The 17,294-nt window shown below is 40.6% G+C and overlaps 1 protein-coding gene across 1 annotated transcript in view; it reads left to right on the top strand.

Annotated features, from left to right (window-relative positions):
- The first annotated feature begins 225 nt into the window (after positions 1-225).
- Positions 226-17,294, top strand: part of cemip (cell migration inducing hyaluronidase 1) — a 160,871-nt gene continuing 143,802 nt past the window's right edge. Inside the window, exon 1 of the mRNA XM_008118541.3 lies at positions 226-392. The gene's annotated coding sequence lies outside the window, so the exon portion shown is untranslated. The remainder of the gene's footprint in view (positions 393-17,294) is intronic.

Here is a 17,294-nt window from a genome sequence, read left to right on the forward strand (position 1 = left end):
CAACCCAGTTCTTTCTCGCCTGCCCAGACATTGGGGCTGGAGTTGGGCAAGAGGGGTTGAGCAAGGGGAAGAGGCGGCCAAGAGGCACCGGCGCCCCTCTCCTCCTCCTCCTCCTTCTCTTCTTCCATTCCTTCTTTCCTTCCCTCCCTTCTTTCTCATGGCTTTGGCCGGCCGAGGGGTATGTCCAGAAGGGGGAGGAGCCAGCCCAGGCTATAAACAGCTATAAAGGGGGCAGCTCAAGAGGCAGGCGAGCAGCGAGTAGCCGGGCGGCGGAGAAAGTAAGCAAGCCAAAGCCGACTTCTCAGCTGCAGCAGCAATCCCTCTCCTCCGACTGAAAAAAAGGAAGGTCCGCGGCTCCTTTAAGAGCGAGACCCAGGCGCTTCCAGAGCGAGGTGAGGATGCGGGGCGTCTTTCTTTCCCGCCGGCAGGGGGCGCTGTGGGGACGGAGGGGAAGGGATGGAGAGCGAGGCGCGCTGAGCCCCAAAACAACACCGAACACAGATACACGTGTCGAGAAGGAGCCGCCGAGCTCTTCTGTAGGCTTCCCTATTCAGGAGCCAGAGCCCCGGAGCACACCTGAGGACAGGTAAAGGGGTCCCCACACCCGGCAATGGGCTCAGAATGGGAATGACCTTGGAGTGGCTTGAGAAAGAGAACAGTCCCAATATAAGCCCCTGAAATTTGCATTGTTTTGCTATGCTAATTGTACCTTTTCCCTCACTTAATAATGTGCGTGTGTCTATATGTCATGTTATATGTGCGTGTGTCATGTTATATTACTAATAATATTACCATAAAATTATATACAGTAGAGTCTCACTTATCCAACACTCGCTTATCCAACGTTCTGGATTATCCAACGCATTTTTGTAGTCAATGTTTTTAATACATCGTGATATTTCGGTGCTAAATTCATAAATACAGTAATTACAACATAACATTACTGCGTATTGAACTACTTTTTCTGTCAGATTTGTTGTCTAACATGATGTTTTGGTGCTTAATTTGTAAAATCATAACCTAATTCGATGTTTAATGGGCTTTTCCTTAATCCCTCCTTATTATCCAAGATATTCGCTTATCCAACGTTCTGCCGGCCCGTTTAGCTTGGATAAGTGAGACTACTGTATTACTAATAATATTACTATAAAATTATATAGTACAATATAGTAATTTAATTGTTTATATTGTGCTGTGCTAATGATATATTGTATATACATTTGATTTGTAAGCCGCTCTGAGTCCCCTTCGGGGTGAGAAGAGCGGCATATAAATGTAGTAAATAAATAAATAAATAAATAAATATGTATATCATCTATATATAGAGTCTCACTTATCCAAGCTAAACGGGCCGGCAGAAGCTTGGATAAGCGAATATCTTGGATAATAAGGAGGGATTAAGGAAAAGCCTATTAAACATCCAATTAGGTTATGATTTTACAAATGAAGCACCAAAACATCATGTTTTTGACAGAAAATTTGACAGAAAAAGTAGTTCAATACGCAGTAATGTTATGTTGTAATTACTGTATTTATGAATTTAGCACCAAAATATCATGATATATTGAAAACATTGACTACAAAAATGGCTTGGATTATCCAGAAGCTTGGATATGCGAGGCTTGGATAAGTGAGACCCTACTGTATAAAAGAGTGATGGAATCCCGGCAACCAATAAAACAACAAAACTAAAGGCCCCCCAACCTCGAAAATTGACAGCACAACCCCTCATCCACGCCTCTAGGTTGATACAAGAAAAAGAAAAGAAAAATAAAGTCCTAATTAGAGGGAGAGGAATAATTGTTTTTTATCCAATTGCTGCCAGTTAGAAGGCTAAGCTCCGCCCACTTGGTGTCCTAGCAACCCACTCAGCCCAGGGGACAGGCAGAGTTAAGCCTCACTTAGGCATCTTCCACACTGCCTATAAAATACAGATTATCAGATTTCAACTGGATTATCTTGACTCCATACTGCCACTTCAGTGTGCATTTTATACAGCTGTGTAGAAGAGGCCTCAAATAATCAAGTTCTAAGCAGAAAATATAAGATTATAAATATACAGTAGAGTCTCACTTATCCAACATAAACGGGCCAGCAGAAGCTAGGATAAGCAAATATCTTGGATAATAAGGAGGGATTAAGGAGAAGCGTATTAAACATCAAATTAGGTTATGATTTTACAAACTAAGCACCAAAACATCATGGTATACAACAAATTTGACAGAAAAAGTAGTTCAATACACAGCAATGTTATGTTGTAATTACTGTATTTACGAATTTAGCACCAAAATATCACGATGTTTTGAAAACATTGACTACAAAAATGCGTTGGATAATCCAGAACCTTGGATAAGCGAGTCTTGAATAAGTGAGAGGCTACTGTGTATGTATACACAGTTACATATGTGTCATGTTATATGTGTGTCATGTTATTTATCATGTTATATGTCATACATATTACGTTGCATATATGTCATGTTATGTGTATGTCATGTTATCTATAATATACATATACCATGTTACATATATATCATGTTATGTGTGTGTCATGTTATATATATGATGTTATATATAATATACATATAATGTTACATATCATATATAACATGTAATATATATGTCATGTTACACATGTGTCATGTTATATGTGTGTGTCAGGTTATATATATCTCATGTTATATATGTGTGTGTCATGTTATAGATATGTGATGTTGTATATGTATATATAATGTGTGTATATACATGTAATATATGTGAGAATGAAAATATGAATATTATGAAAATATTATATACAGTAATATGCAGTAATGTTATGTTGTAATTACTGTATTTACAAATTTAGCACCAAAATATCACGATATATTGAAAACATTGACTACAAAAATGGCTTGGATTATCCAGAGGCTTGGATAAGCGAGGCTTGGATAAGTGAGACTCTACTGTATATGAAATACAGTAGAGTCTCACTTATCCAAGGTTCTGGATTATCCAATGCATTTTTCTAGTCAATGTCTTCAATATATCATGATATTTCGGTGCTAAATTCGTAAATACAGTAATTACAACATAACATTACTGCGTATCGAACTACTTTTTCTGTCAAATTTGTTGTCTAACATGATGTTTTGGTGCTTCATTTGTAAAATCATAACCTAATTTGATGTTTAATGGGCTTTTCCTTAATCCCTCCTTATTATCCAAGATATTCGCTTATCCAACGTTCTGCCGGCCTGTTTAGCTTTCATAAGTGAGACTGTACTGTATATGTGAGAATGAAAATATGAATTGTATGAAAATATTATATATCTATACTAGCTGTGCCCAGCCACGCGTTGCTGTGGCGAAGTATGGTGGTATGGGAAATAAAGTATTGAGGAATTGGTGGTAGTTAAAGTAAAGGGTAAAGGTTTTCCTCTGACGGAGCTTAGCCTTCTAACTGGCAGCAATTGGATAAAAACAATTATTCCTCTCCCTCTAATTAGGACTTTATTTTTCTTTTCTTTTTGTTGTATGAACGTAGAGGCATGGATGAGGTTGTGCTGCCAAGTTTAGTGTTTCTGGGATGTGTAGTTTTGTTGTTTTGTCCTAGGCTGAAATTTCATTACTCTTTTATATATATATAGATGTATGTGTGTGTAAAAATGAAATATTATGGAAATTATGAAAAAAAAATAACATTATAGCCATATAACTGTGAGCCGCCTGGCAAACAATGTTTTCAGACCCCAGACTCTGGAGACTCAGGAACTTCTCTGGAAGTTTGGAAGCAGAGGCTGGTTGGCCATCTGTCGGGGATGCATTGATGGTTGTCTTCCTGCCTGACAAATCAAGAAGGCAGGGTTGGACTGGATGGCCTTTTGGGGTCCCAATTCCAGGCTTCTCCCAATGTGCTGTTCTGCGGCGGCTGCGTGGGCCGGGAGGGACAGGTGGGGAATACAATGGCAATGCTGCCAGGTGCTGAGTCCAGGGAGGAGGGCTGCAAAGAGGAGGCAAGGACAGCCAGGTAAGGAGGACAAGCTCCTCCATAAAGAAAGGCAGGCAGGCAGGAGCCTCGACCAATGCTGCTTTGGAAGCGGAGACGACGGAGAAGAGGACCTTGCCTTGGGTCTTGCACTCCCAGGTGGGTAGTGAGCACCCTTCCCTCTGTATCCACGCCCTCACTTTAGACTGGGCACCCTTTCTCCCCTTCTCTCTCTCTCCCTTTCTTTTGCAGGGAACTCCTTGCTTCCAAGGTTTGGGGGCGATTGCCCTGGGAATTTGGGAGTTGTAGTTCACCCTTCTCCACCCTGCCCTGGATACAAGCACAGCTACCTTTGGAGACCCAGCACCAGGTAAGGAATTGCCAACATTTTCTCTCGGAAGCTGCCTGCAGGGTTGTTTGGATATTTTTTATCAGGTTCACAGATGCATCTGTAACTCAACAGGTCCAGACATATACGTAAAGTAAACCCTTGTGCCGGCAGGACTGCTGACCAAAAGGTTGGCGGTTTGAATCTGGGGAGCGGGGTGAGCTCCCATCTGTCAGCTCCAGCTTCCCATTCGGGGACATGAGAGTAGCCTCCCACAGGATGGTAAAACATCCGAGTTTTCCCTGACACGAAAGAAAAAATATCCAGGTAGCCAACTTGTCCCTTCATTCACTCAATCTGATATCATACAATGTATTAATTCATTGTAATTGAATGTATCTTATATTGTTGTGAATCCCCCGGTGGCGCAGTGTGTTAAAGCACTGATCTGCTGAACTTGCAGCCCTTTTAGTTGCAGGTTCAAATCCAGGGAGCGGAGTGAGCACCTGCTGCTAGCCCCAGCTTCTGCCAACCTAGTAGTTCGGAAACATGCAAATGTGAGTAGATCAATAGGTACCACTCTGGCAGGAAGGTAACGGTGCTCCATGCAGTCATGCCAGCCACATGACCTTGGAGGTGTCTACAGACAACGCCGGCTCTTCGGCTTAGAAATGGAGATGAGCACCAACCCCCAGTCAGACATGACCGGACTTAACGTCAGGGAAATCTTTACTTTACTTAATACAGTAGAGCCTCACTTATCCAACATAAATGGGCTGCCTGAACATTGGTTAAGCAAATCTGTTGGATAATAAGGCAGGATTAAGGAAAAGCCTATTAAACATCAAATTAGGTTATGATTTTACAAACGAAGCCCCAAAACATCATGTTATACAACAAATTTGACAGAAAAAGTAGTTCAATAAGCAGTAATGTTATGTTGTAATTACTGTATTTATGAATTTAGCACCCAAATATCATGATATATTGAAAACATTGACTACAAAAATGCCTTGGATAATCCAGAAGCTTGGATAAGTGAGGCTTGGATAAGTGAGACTCTACTGTACTACTACTAATAATAATAACAACAACAACACCCTGTAACATGATGTTTGTTCCTGGGTTATAAATGGCCCTTCCTAATTAGTCCTATTATAAAAAAATGTGGGAAATGTTAATAAACTGTAAACACTTTGTTGCTGTGAATTTTCCTGACTGTATTGCCATGCCCCAGAAGCATTCTCTCCTGATGTTTCACCCACATCTAGATATATAAACCCCACTTGGCTAGTTTCCAACAGACCTCACAACCTCTGAGGATGCCTGCCATAGATGTGGGCGAAACGTCAGGAGAGAATGCTTCTGGAACATGGCCATACCACCCGGAAAACTCACAGCAGCCGACTGAGTAAACATTGTTGTTCTGCTAACAAATGAAATAATGCAAAGGCAAGAAGACAGGATTCGTTGGCTCTGAAAACAAGTCATTTTTGCTTACATAATAATACAAATATCTTACTAGTAAGTGCCTCTGGTAGCCGTAATTGTCCCTTGCTAGATCTTAATATGCAATTCGTTGAAAATAGACTCTGCTTTGACTTTGCAAGGAACCACGCCTTTCTGAACGTCCTTAAGTGAGAAGTTGTTAGATATATTTATTACAGATCTTTCGGGAGGATTCTTGGGCAGATCCTTAATCTCTATCCCGTTTGCTAGTCTGCATGTGTCTAAACGGCTCTACTGAAAACCGGTATCTTGGGAATCCCCTTCCAGCACTGTAATGGACCATGGACAGCTCCTGGGCTCTTTTCGTAACTCCTGCACCACCGTCTACTGTCGGGTTTTTATTTTTATCACACTGAAGAATAAGAATTTCCCTTTTTTGTGCTTAGATCCTAGCACTAGATATGAAAGGCACCACGGTTGAAATATGCGCTAATATATACTAGGAGCAAAATGTCATTTTATACTAAGTTTGGAAGCTGCTTGCCCACATTGCATTTTTAAACAAAGCAAATCCTGTGAGCATTATAGATTCTGAATGTATTTCCGTAGTTGCACTAATGGCCCACGATGGCGCAATGGGCTAAACCCTTGTGCCGCCCGAACTGCTGACCTGAAGGTTGGCGGTTTGAAGCCGCGAGATGAGGTGAGCTCCCGTCTGTTAGCTCTAGCTTGTGGGGACATGAGAGAAGCCTCCTAGCAGGATGGTAACACATCCAGGCAATGTCCCCTGGGCAACGTCTTTGTAGATGACTGATTCTCTCACACCAGAAGCGACTTGCAGTAAGTTCTCAATTTGCTTCTGACACAATAAAAATAATGTAGTTAAAGGAAACTGGATTTTATTCAGATGTGTTTTATTTACAAATGATTGTAATCAACTGGGCTTGGCCCCATGTAAGCCACCCCGAGTCCCTTTGGAGAGATGGAGGCGGGGTATAAAATAATAATAATAATAATAATAATAATAATAATAATAATAATAATATCGCACAGACAGACTACAAACAGAGGCACAACTATGTGGCCCAAATGATTCATTGGAACTTATGCCTCAAGTACCACCTCCCAGCAGCAAAGAACTGGTGGGATCACAAACCTGTAAAAGTATTGGAAAATGAGCACGCAAAGATACTGTGGGACTTCTGAATCCAGACTGACAAAGTTCTGGAACACAACACACCAGACATCACAGTTGTGGAAAAGAAAAAGGTCTGGATAATTGATATTGCCATCCCAGGTGACAGTCGCATTGATGAAAAACAACAGGAAAAACTCAGCCGCTATCAGGACCTCAAGAGTGAACTTCAAAGACTCTGGCAGAAACCAGTGCAGGTGGTCCCGGTGGTGATCGGCGCATTGGGTGCTGTGCCAAAAGATCTCAGCCGGCATTTGGAAAAATAGACATTGACAAAATCATGATCTGCCAACTGCAAAAGGCCACCCTACTGGGTTCTGCGTGCATCATCCGAAAATATATCACACAGTCCTAGACACTTGGGAAGTGTTCGATTGTGATTTTGTGATACGAAATCCAGCATATCTATCTTGTTTGCTGTGTCATAATAAAATAATAATAATAATAAGTTGTGCTGGTTTCGGGATGATGGAAGTCTGAGAGTATTCAGAGTGTTGCATCTTCCCCACCACTGTCCTTCATGGCCAAGGATTAAAATTTTTACTTTAAAAAGAACAAGGTGAGCTACAGATTAACCCTTGTTAAAACAAAGAAATCTTGAGTTAAATTCTTAACAAAAGGGAAAGTTAAATCCTAAGCTACTAGAGTCAGCTATCTCTGGCGTGATACTGTTAGTTAGCAGACTGAGATTGATCTGACTAGCAATCAAGAAATCAAACAGTCTTCCCAAAAGAACAAAGATACTATCGACACACACAAAATCAGTTTCTGCTTTTGTCATTTAACCAGCCGGTCAAACATTAGCCAGTCAAAGCGATCAATACTTGAGATAGGGTTTGGATTGGTAACTCCTGGAATTCACCAACCAGAAAAGCCAGGAGCCACGGCTAATGGGAGTTGCAGCTTAGTGCTTAGAATCATAGAGTTAGATGAGCCCCTAATAATAATAATAATAATAATAATAATAATAATAATAATAATAATAGGGTTGTTGTATGTCTTTTGGGCTGTGTGGCCATGTTCCAGAAGTATTCTCTCCTGACATTTCGCCCACATCTATGGCAGGCATCCTCAGAGGTTGTGAGGTATGGATAAATTTATCCATATTAAATTTAGATGTGGGCGAAATGTCAGGAGAGAATACTTCTGGAACATGGCCACACAGCCCGAAAGACATACAACAACCCTGTGATCCTGGCCATGAAAGCCTTCGACAACACAATAATAATAATAATAATAATAATAATAATAATAAAAACAACAACAACAACAACTTTATTCTTATATTCTGCCTCATCTCCCCAAAGGGACTCAGGGAGGTTTACATGTGGACCAAGCCCAGTAATGCAACAATAAGATACAACTACAGTAGAGTCTCACTTATCCAACATAAATGGGCCGGCAGAATGTTGGATAAGCGAATATGTTGGATAATAAGGAGGCATTAAGGAAAAGCCTATTAAACATCAAATTAGGTTATGATTTTACAAATTAATCACTAAAACACCATGTTTTACAACAAATTTGACAGAAAAAGTAGTTCAATACGCAGTAATGCTATGTAGTAATTACTGTATTTACGAATTTAGCACCAAAATATCACGATGTATTGAAAACATTGACTACTAAAATGCGTTGGATAATCCAGAACGTTGGATAAGCGAGTGTTGGATACGTGAGACTCTATTGTATATAGTAAAGGAGAGGTAAAGGTTTTCTCCTGATATTAAGTCAAGTCATGTCCGACTCTGGGGATTGGTGCTCATCTCCATTTCTTAGCCGAAGAGCCAGCGTTGTCCATAGACACCTCCAAGATCATGTGGCCGGCATGACAGCATGGAGCGCTGTTACCTTCCTACCAGAGCGGTACCTATTGATCTACTCACATTTGCATGTTTTCGAACTACTAGGTTGGCAGAAGCTGGGGCTAGCAGCAGGTGCTCACTCTGCTCCCTGGATTTGAACCTGCGACCAAAAGGGCTGCAAGTTCAGCAGATCAGTGCTTTAACACACTGCGCCACTGGAGGCTTTACAACAATATAAGATACAGTAGAGTCTCACTTATCCAAGCTAAACGGGCCGGCAGAATGTTGGATAAGCGAGTATCTTGGATATTAAGGAGGGATTAAGGAAAAACCTATTAAACATCAAATTAGGTTATGGTTTTACAAATTAAGCACCAAAACATCATGTTATACAACAAATTTGACAGAAAAAGTCGTTTAATATGCAGTAATGTTATGTTGTAATTACTGTATTTACGAATTTAGCACCAAAATATCACGATATATAGAAAACAATGAATACAAAAATGGCTTGGATTATCCAGAAGCTTGGATAAGCGAGGCTTGGATAAGTGAGACTCTACTGTACATTCAATTACAGTGAATTAATACATTGTATGATATCAGATTGAGTGAATGAAGGGACAAGTTGGCTACCTGGATATTTTTTCTTTCGTGTCAGGGAAAACTCGGATGTTTTACCATCCTGTGGGAGGCTTCTCTCATGTCCCCGAATGGGAAGCTGGAGCTGACAGATGGGAGCTCACCCCTCTCCCCAGATTCAAACCGCCGACCTTTTGGTCAGCAGTCCTGCCGGCACAAGGGTTTGCTTTAATCCATTGTGCCACTTGGGGCTCTTACCTGGATATGAGATTTATTATTTATTTATTTATTTATTTACGGCATTTATATTCCTCCCTTCTTTCTCACCCCGAAGGGGACTCAGGGTGGATCACATTACACATATAGGCAAACATTCAATGCCTTTTAACATAGGACAAAGACAAGACAAACATAGGCTCCGAGCGGGCTTCGAACTCATGACCTCCTGTTCAGAGTGATTCATTGCAGCTGGTTGCAGCTGGCTTGCTCTCCAGCCTGCGCCACAGCCCGGGCCCATTGCCAATTGTCATTGCCAATGCTGACTATTTCATGCACTAGGTTTGTCCTTGTCCTAAATGTCAAAAGAAGTGAAGGCATTTGCAACTGATGTGTGCTGATAGCATGGAAAAAGCTGTGGATGCCATCGATCATGAATAGAGATGGTGCAACTATTGATGTTTTTTCTTTAGCGTGAAAAGGTTTCACTAAAGAATATTATTATTATTATATATTCATTTCTATCCCGCTTTTCTCCCGTGAGTGGGATTCACAACGGTGATATGCTAGAAACTGGGATATGCTAGAGTTGAAAACAATGTGATTTGTTTTCCCTGTCTTTTGAAAACATACATTTCCAGTTAACTCTTTGCTGCCACAAGAGCTGGCTGTCAATCCTTCCTTCTGCTCAGTCCTCTTTTCTCCTTGAACACGGATCTGCTTCATAAGGGTCATATAGTTTTGCTAACATGGCAATAGAGTAGCAAACCCATGGATATTAATGGGGACACAAGAAACTTAGTAGATACATTTTGTTTTTTTAATAATAATATTTTAATACATCATTTTTTAAAAATAAGAGGGTGTGCCCAGGCTTTCGAAGATTAAATAATAAAGACGACCCGGACTAATTTACGGCTACAGCACGAGGATTTTGGATGAATGGATTTTAATCATATGTTTTATATTTTTATATTGTTTTAATTGTTTTAATTGGATTTCATTGCTGTTTTAATTATGTGTAGGCATCGAATTGTTCACAATTTTGTACGCCGCCCTGAGTCCCTTTGGGTGAGAAGGGCAGGATATAAATGTTGGAAATAAATAAATAAATAAAAATTTCTGTTGTTTTTTTTTTTTAAATCAGGAATTCCACTTTCCCTTCAAATGGACGAGACTGTCAATGGTGTAGACATGAGAGCAGAAGTTGGCATGGAATATTCTTATGCAAAGGGAAATACAGGATTCCTGTTAAGGACCACGCCATTGTCACTTTTCAGCTTTGATACATTTGGAAATTAAAGTAAGTACATTTCAATAAATATTACCAAATCCAGCTCTTCCAGTGGAGGGTAGTTTAACTTATTATTGTCCCCTTCCATACAGGTAGAAAAACCTTTCTAGGTTGCTGTGCATTTTCCAGGCTATATGGCTGTATTCCAGAAGCATTTTTCCCTGATGTTTTGCCCACATCTATGGCAGGCATCCTCAGAGGTTGAGAGGTCTGTTGGAGACTAGGCAAGTGGGGTTTATATATTTGTGTAATAATGTCCAAGGTGGGAGAAAGAACTCTTGTCTGTTTGAGGCAAATATGGATGTTGCAATTGGCCACCTTGATTAGCACTGAATGACCTTGCAGCTTCAAAGCCTGGGGGAATCCTTTGTTGGGAGGTGTTAGCTGGCCCTTGATTGTTCCCTGTCTGGAATTTCCCCCTTTTTAAGTATTGCTCTTTATTTACTGTCCTGATATTAGAGATTTATTTAAATACTGGTAACCAGATTTTGTTCATCAACATCTTCCAACAAAGGATTCCCCCAGGAAGGAAGCAGCAAGGCTTTGAAGCTGCAAGGCTATTCAGTGCTAATCAAGCTGGCCAGTTGCAACATTCACACTTGCCTCCAACAGACAAGAGTTCTTCCTCCCACCCTGGACATTATTCCACAGATATATAAACCCCACATGCCTAGGTTCCAACAGCCCTCACAACCTCTGAGGATGCCTGCCATAGATGTGGGTGAAACTTCAGGAGAGAATGCTTCTGGAACATAGCCATACAGGCCAGAAACTCAGAACAAACCAGAAAAAGCAAGTACAGTAGAGTCTCACTTATCCAACACTCGCTTATCCAACATTCTGGATTATCCAGCTCATTTTTGTAGTCAATGTTTTCAATATATCGTGATATTTTGGTGCTAAATTCATAAATACAGTAATTACTACATAGCATTACTGCATATTGAACTACTTTTTCTGCCAAATTTGTTGTCTAACATGATGTTTTGGTGCTTCATTTGTAAAATCATAACCTAATTTGATGTTTAATAGGCTTTTCCTTAATGCCTCCTTATTATCCAACATATTCGCTTATCCAACATTCTACCGGCCTGTTTATGTTGGATAAGTGAGACTCTACTGTATTTACTACATGTTTCTGTAAATGCATATGACCATTGGTCGGAGCATTAATAAATTGATTGATTGATTGATAATACATTAGAGTCTCACTTATCCAAGCTAAATGGGCCGGCAGAAGCTTGGATAAGTGAATATCTTGGATAATAAGGAGGGATTAAGGAAAAGCCTATTAAACATCAAATTAGGTTATGATTTTACAAATTAAGCACCAAAACCTCATGTTATACAACAAATTTGACAGAAAAAGTAGTTCAATACGCAGTAATGTTATGTTGCAATTACTGTACTCACTAATTCAGCACCAAAATATGACTATATATTGAAAACATTGACTACAAAAATGGCTTGGATTATCCAGAGGCTTGGATAAGCAAGGCTTGGATAAGTGAGACTCTACTGTACATGGAAAAGTGAAAATTGGGAGGTGTTAGCTGGCCCTGATTGTTTCCTGTCTGGAATTTCCCTGTTTCAGTGTGTTATTCTTTATTTACTGTCTTGATTTTAGAGTTTTCTAATACTGGTAGACAGATTTTGTTCATTTTCATGCTTTTCTGTTGAAATTGTCCATATGCTTGTGGATTTCAATGGCTTCTTTGTGTAGTCTGATTTGGTGGTTGTGAAAGTGGTCCAGCATTTCAGTGTTCTCAAATAATATGCTTCTTTGACTTCTCTGATTGGATTAGTCTGCAGTGCTTTTCATGTTCCTTGATTCATGTTTGGCCGCTGCTGGCAGGAGGCAGCCAGGCTTTGAAGCTGCAAGGCCATTCAATGCTAATGAAGGTGGCCAATGGCAACATTCACTTTTGCCTCAAACAGACAAGAGTTCTCTTTCCCATCCCTGGACATTATTCCATAGATATATAAACCCCACTTGCCTAGTTTCCAACAGACCTCACAACCTCTGAGGATGCCTGGCAATACTGGTAGACAGATTTTGTTCATTTTCATGGTTTCCTCCTTTCTGTTGAAGTTGTCCACATGCTTGTGGATTTCAATGGCTTCTCTGTATAGTCTGACATGATAGTTGTTGGAGTGGTCCAGCATTTCTGTGTTCTCAAATAATATGCTGCGTCCAGGTTGGTAAATAAAGAGCAACACTTGATCCAAGTCGAAAGGGCATAATAACCAAAACCAATCTGGTTATTTTTGCACACTCGAGGCAGAAAATCCTAAAAGCACGTCTTCCCACTCTAAACAATAACACACCAAATTACCTTTTCCCATGATATTCAGAACGTGCTAGCTCAGGCAAATGCCTCACATTCCCTAATGGTAGAACCAGCCCAGAAATAGCCTGCATACATCACAATAGAGGAAAAGTATTTGGCACTCATCTCAAAACTTTAGATGCAGGAGAAAAATAACTTGAGTATTAACATTTGCCTCAACACTAACTGAGCCCCTCCTGCAAGATACCCTTCCATGTTCATTAAGCCACACATATCACACACCAGGGACATTTTCTGGCTTCGGTCTTGGATGATATATCCTAAATGCAATTTGGCTGGGTTGTTTCAGCTCCAATTGCGTGCCAAAGCTATCCATAATCAAGCATCACAGGACATTGCTGAAAAACCTGAAGGTTGCCTATTGTGTTCCTAAGTTATATATACCTTGATTATCTGGAAGTTATCCCAAATCATCTATTTAAAAGCCCAAAAGACATTTCAATTACTACAGGAAAGAGAGGTTAGGCTTGGGCCAATCTGGTGACACAATGGGTTAAACCACTGAGCTGCTGAACTTTCTGACCAAAAGGTCGGCGGTTCGAATCTGGGGAGCGGCGTAAGCTTTCACAGTCAGCTCCAGCTTCAGCCAACCTAACAATTCGAACACATGCAAATGTGAGTAGATCAATAGGTACTGCTCCGGCGGGAAGGTAACAGCGCTCCGTGCAGTTATGCCGGCCACATGACCGTGGAGGTGTCTATGGACAACGTCGGCTCTTCGGCTCAGAAATGGAGTTAAGCAACAAATTATTATTATTATTATTATTATTATTATTATTATTATTATTATTATTATTACTGTGCAAGGAAACCGACGAAACTATTGATCATCTCCTCAGCTGCTGTAAGAAAATTGCACAGACAGACTACAAACAGAGGCACAACTATGTGGCCCAAATGATTCATTGGAACTTATGCCTCAAGTACCACCTGCCAGCCAGCAGTAAAGAACTGGTGGGATCACAAACCTGCAAAGGTTGTGGAAAATGAACATGCAAAGATACTGTGGGACTTCCGAATCCAGACTGACAAAGTTCTGGAACACAACACACCAGACATCACAGTTGTGGAAAAGAAAAAGGTTTGGATCATTGATGTTGCCATCCCAGGTGACAGTCGCATTGACGAAAAACAACAGGAAAAACTCAGCCGCTATCAGGACCTCAAGATTGAACTTCAAAGACTCTGGCAGGAACCAGTGCAGGTGGTCCCGGTGGTGATCGGCACATTGGGTGCCGTGCCAAAAGATCTCAGCTGGCATTTGGAAACAATAGACATTAACAAAATTACGATCTGTCAACTGCAAAAGGCCACCCTACTGGGATCTGCAGGCATCATCCGAAAATACATCACACAGTCCTAAACGCTTGGGAAGTGTTCGACTTGTGATTTTGTGATATGAAATCCAGCATGTCTATCTTGTTTGCTGTGTCATAATAAAATAATAATAATAATAATTTTATTTTTGTACCCCGCCACCATCTCCCCAGAGGGACTCGGGGCGGCTCACAGATATAAAGCAAGCATACAGTGATATCAAATGCAAATATCAAATACAAAAACACACAAATAAAATTAAAAGGCATAAAAAATCACAATCATTGTAAAACACATGAAAAACACAGCAATAAAACATAAAATTTGCTGGGCAAAGTGCACTGAGTGAAACTTGTAAATAAGAAGGAAGTTAAGGACACGACTAGACTTAATGTCAGGGGAAAACCTTTACCTTTTACCTAATCTATTCGCCTTGCTATTTTCCTCCAAAAAATGTGATCTAGATATCCAAAACTCATGGCAATCAATCCGGTAATGATTATGTGTTTAGCTCTCTGATTTTCTCTGCAGAATCCAGACATTATTATATACTTTAGGAACACAGTCAATAGGATTTTGTCCTGGATTGTTATATGTAGGATTAAGATGGAGTATATGTAGAGTCATAGAGTTGGAAGAGACCCCAAGGGCCATCCTGTCTAACCCTCTGCCGTGCAGGAAATGCACAATCAAGGCACCCCCAATAGATGGCCATCCAGCCTGTTTGAAGGCCTCCAAAGAAGGAGCTTCCACTGGACTCCAAGGCAGAGAGTTCCACTGCTGAACAGCTCTTTCGGTCAGAAAGGTCTTCCTTTTAATCTTTTTTAAATCTGGATTAAACATACTAGTAATCAGTATTTTCAACTTTTTTCTCACTGAACCTGATTTTCAGATTCTTCACCTGCCTGCTTCCTTTCCTCTCAATTTGTCAATCCCTTTCTTAAAACGTGTCACACAGAACTAGACAGAGAACGTCAACAGAGAACAGAGTAGTGTCGTACTTTCTCTTAAATACAGTAGAGTCTCACTTATCCAAGCCTCGCTTATCCAAGCCTCTGGATTATCCAAGCCATTTTTGTAGTAAATGTTTTCAATATATCGTGATATTTTGGTGCTAAATTCGTAAATAAGGTAATTACAACATAACATTACTGCATATTGATTGAACTACTTTTTCTGTCAAATTTGTTATATAACATGATGTTTTGGTGTTTAATTTGTAAAATCATAACCTAATTTTCCTTAATCCCTCCTTATTATCCAAGATATTTGCTTATCCAAGCTTCTGCTGGCCCGTTTAGCTTGGATAAGTGAGACTCTACTGTAGTATTATAGTAAAAGTAAAGGTTTTCCCTAACATTAAGTCTAGACGAGTCCAACTCTGGGGGTTGGTGCTCATTTCCATTTCTAAGCCGAAGAACCGGCGTTGTCCATAGTCACCTCCAAGGTTATGTGGCCAGCATGGCTGCATGGAGCGCCGTTACCTTCCTGCCAGAGCAGTACCTATTGATCTATTCACATTTGCATGTTTTCGAACTGCTAGGTTGGCAGAAGCTGGGGCTAACACTGGGAGCTCACCCTGCTTCCCGGTCGGCAAATTCAGCAGCTCAGCGGTTATCTGTGATTTTAACCCATGTTTTTAACACCTTATTTTGTATTTTGACCTTTTATGACTGTTTTTATCGATATTGTTGTTTTTATTGTTGAGTGATTTGCTTTATTGTTTTGCTTGCTTTTATATTGTTGTGTTTGGGCATGGCCCCATGTAAGCCGCCCCGAGTCCCTTCGGTGAGATGGGGCGGGGTATAAGAATAAAGTTGTTATTATTATTATTACAGTAGAGTCTCACTAATCCAAGCTAAACGGGCCAGCAGAAGCTTGGATAAGCGAATATCTTGGAGTATAAGGACTGATCAAGGAAAAGCCTATTAAACATCAAATTAGGTTATGATTTTACAAATTAAGCACCAAAACATCATGTTATACAACAAATTTGACAGAAAAAGTAGTTCAATACGCAGTAATGTTATGTTGTAATTACTGTATTTATGAATTTAGCACCAAAATATCACGATATATTGGAAACATTGACTACAAAAATGGCTTGGATTATCCAGAGGCTTGGATAAGCGAGGCTTGGATTAGTGAGACTCTACTGTATTATTATTATTATCTCAAACGAAGATGGCAGCTACACTGGCCAAGTATTGTGGTTTCAAACCAGTGTTGAAAGAAGTTGATTTGCTCTGCAGATCTTGGGATGAGATTGAGACCAAAGTGTTTTCTTTTGAGTAGGAATTTAGAATCATGGGGAAGCAAAAAAGGAGATTAGTTGTGCACTTCACCACTACAGGAACACATGCGCTTGTGTGTCTCAGACTACAAAGCTGTCGTGCTTCGTTCGAATAAGCCCTTTGCAGAGCCATAATCTCCGATGGAATGCGTGCATTAAGTGAAAGCGCATGCTTTTCCTTGGCTTCGGTTTGCACAGAGTGGACATATAGAGAAATCCATGTGATGAAGTGTGTGTGTATGAGCCAGCCAAGGTTTTGGAGCAGTGGGGAAGGGCATAGACCTTGCATTAAAGGAGGCAACTTCTAGAAGAGGCATGGGCAAACTTGGGCCCTCCGGGTGTTTTGGGCTTCAACTCCCACCATTCCTAACAGCCTCAGGCCCTTTCCTTTTCCCCCTCAGCCGCTTAAGCGGCTGAGGGGGAAAAGGAAGGGGCCTGAGGCTGTTAGGAATGGTGGGAGTTGAAGTCCAAAACACCCGGAGGGCCCAAGTTTGCCCATGCCT

The sequence above is a fragment of the Anolis carolinensis genome, unplaced genomic scaffold (assembly GCF_035594765.1).
Source record: "Anolis carolinensis isolate JA03-04 unplaced genomic scaffold, rAnoCar3.1.pri scaffold_11, whole genome shotgun sequence".
NCBI classification, from domain to species: Eukaryota; Metazoa; Chordata; class Lepidosauria; order Squamata; family Dactyloidae; genus Anolis; species Anolis carolinensis.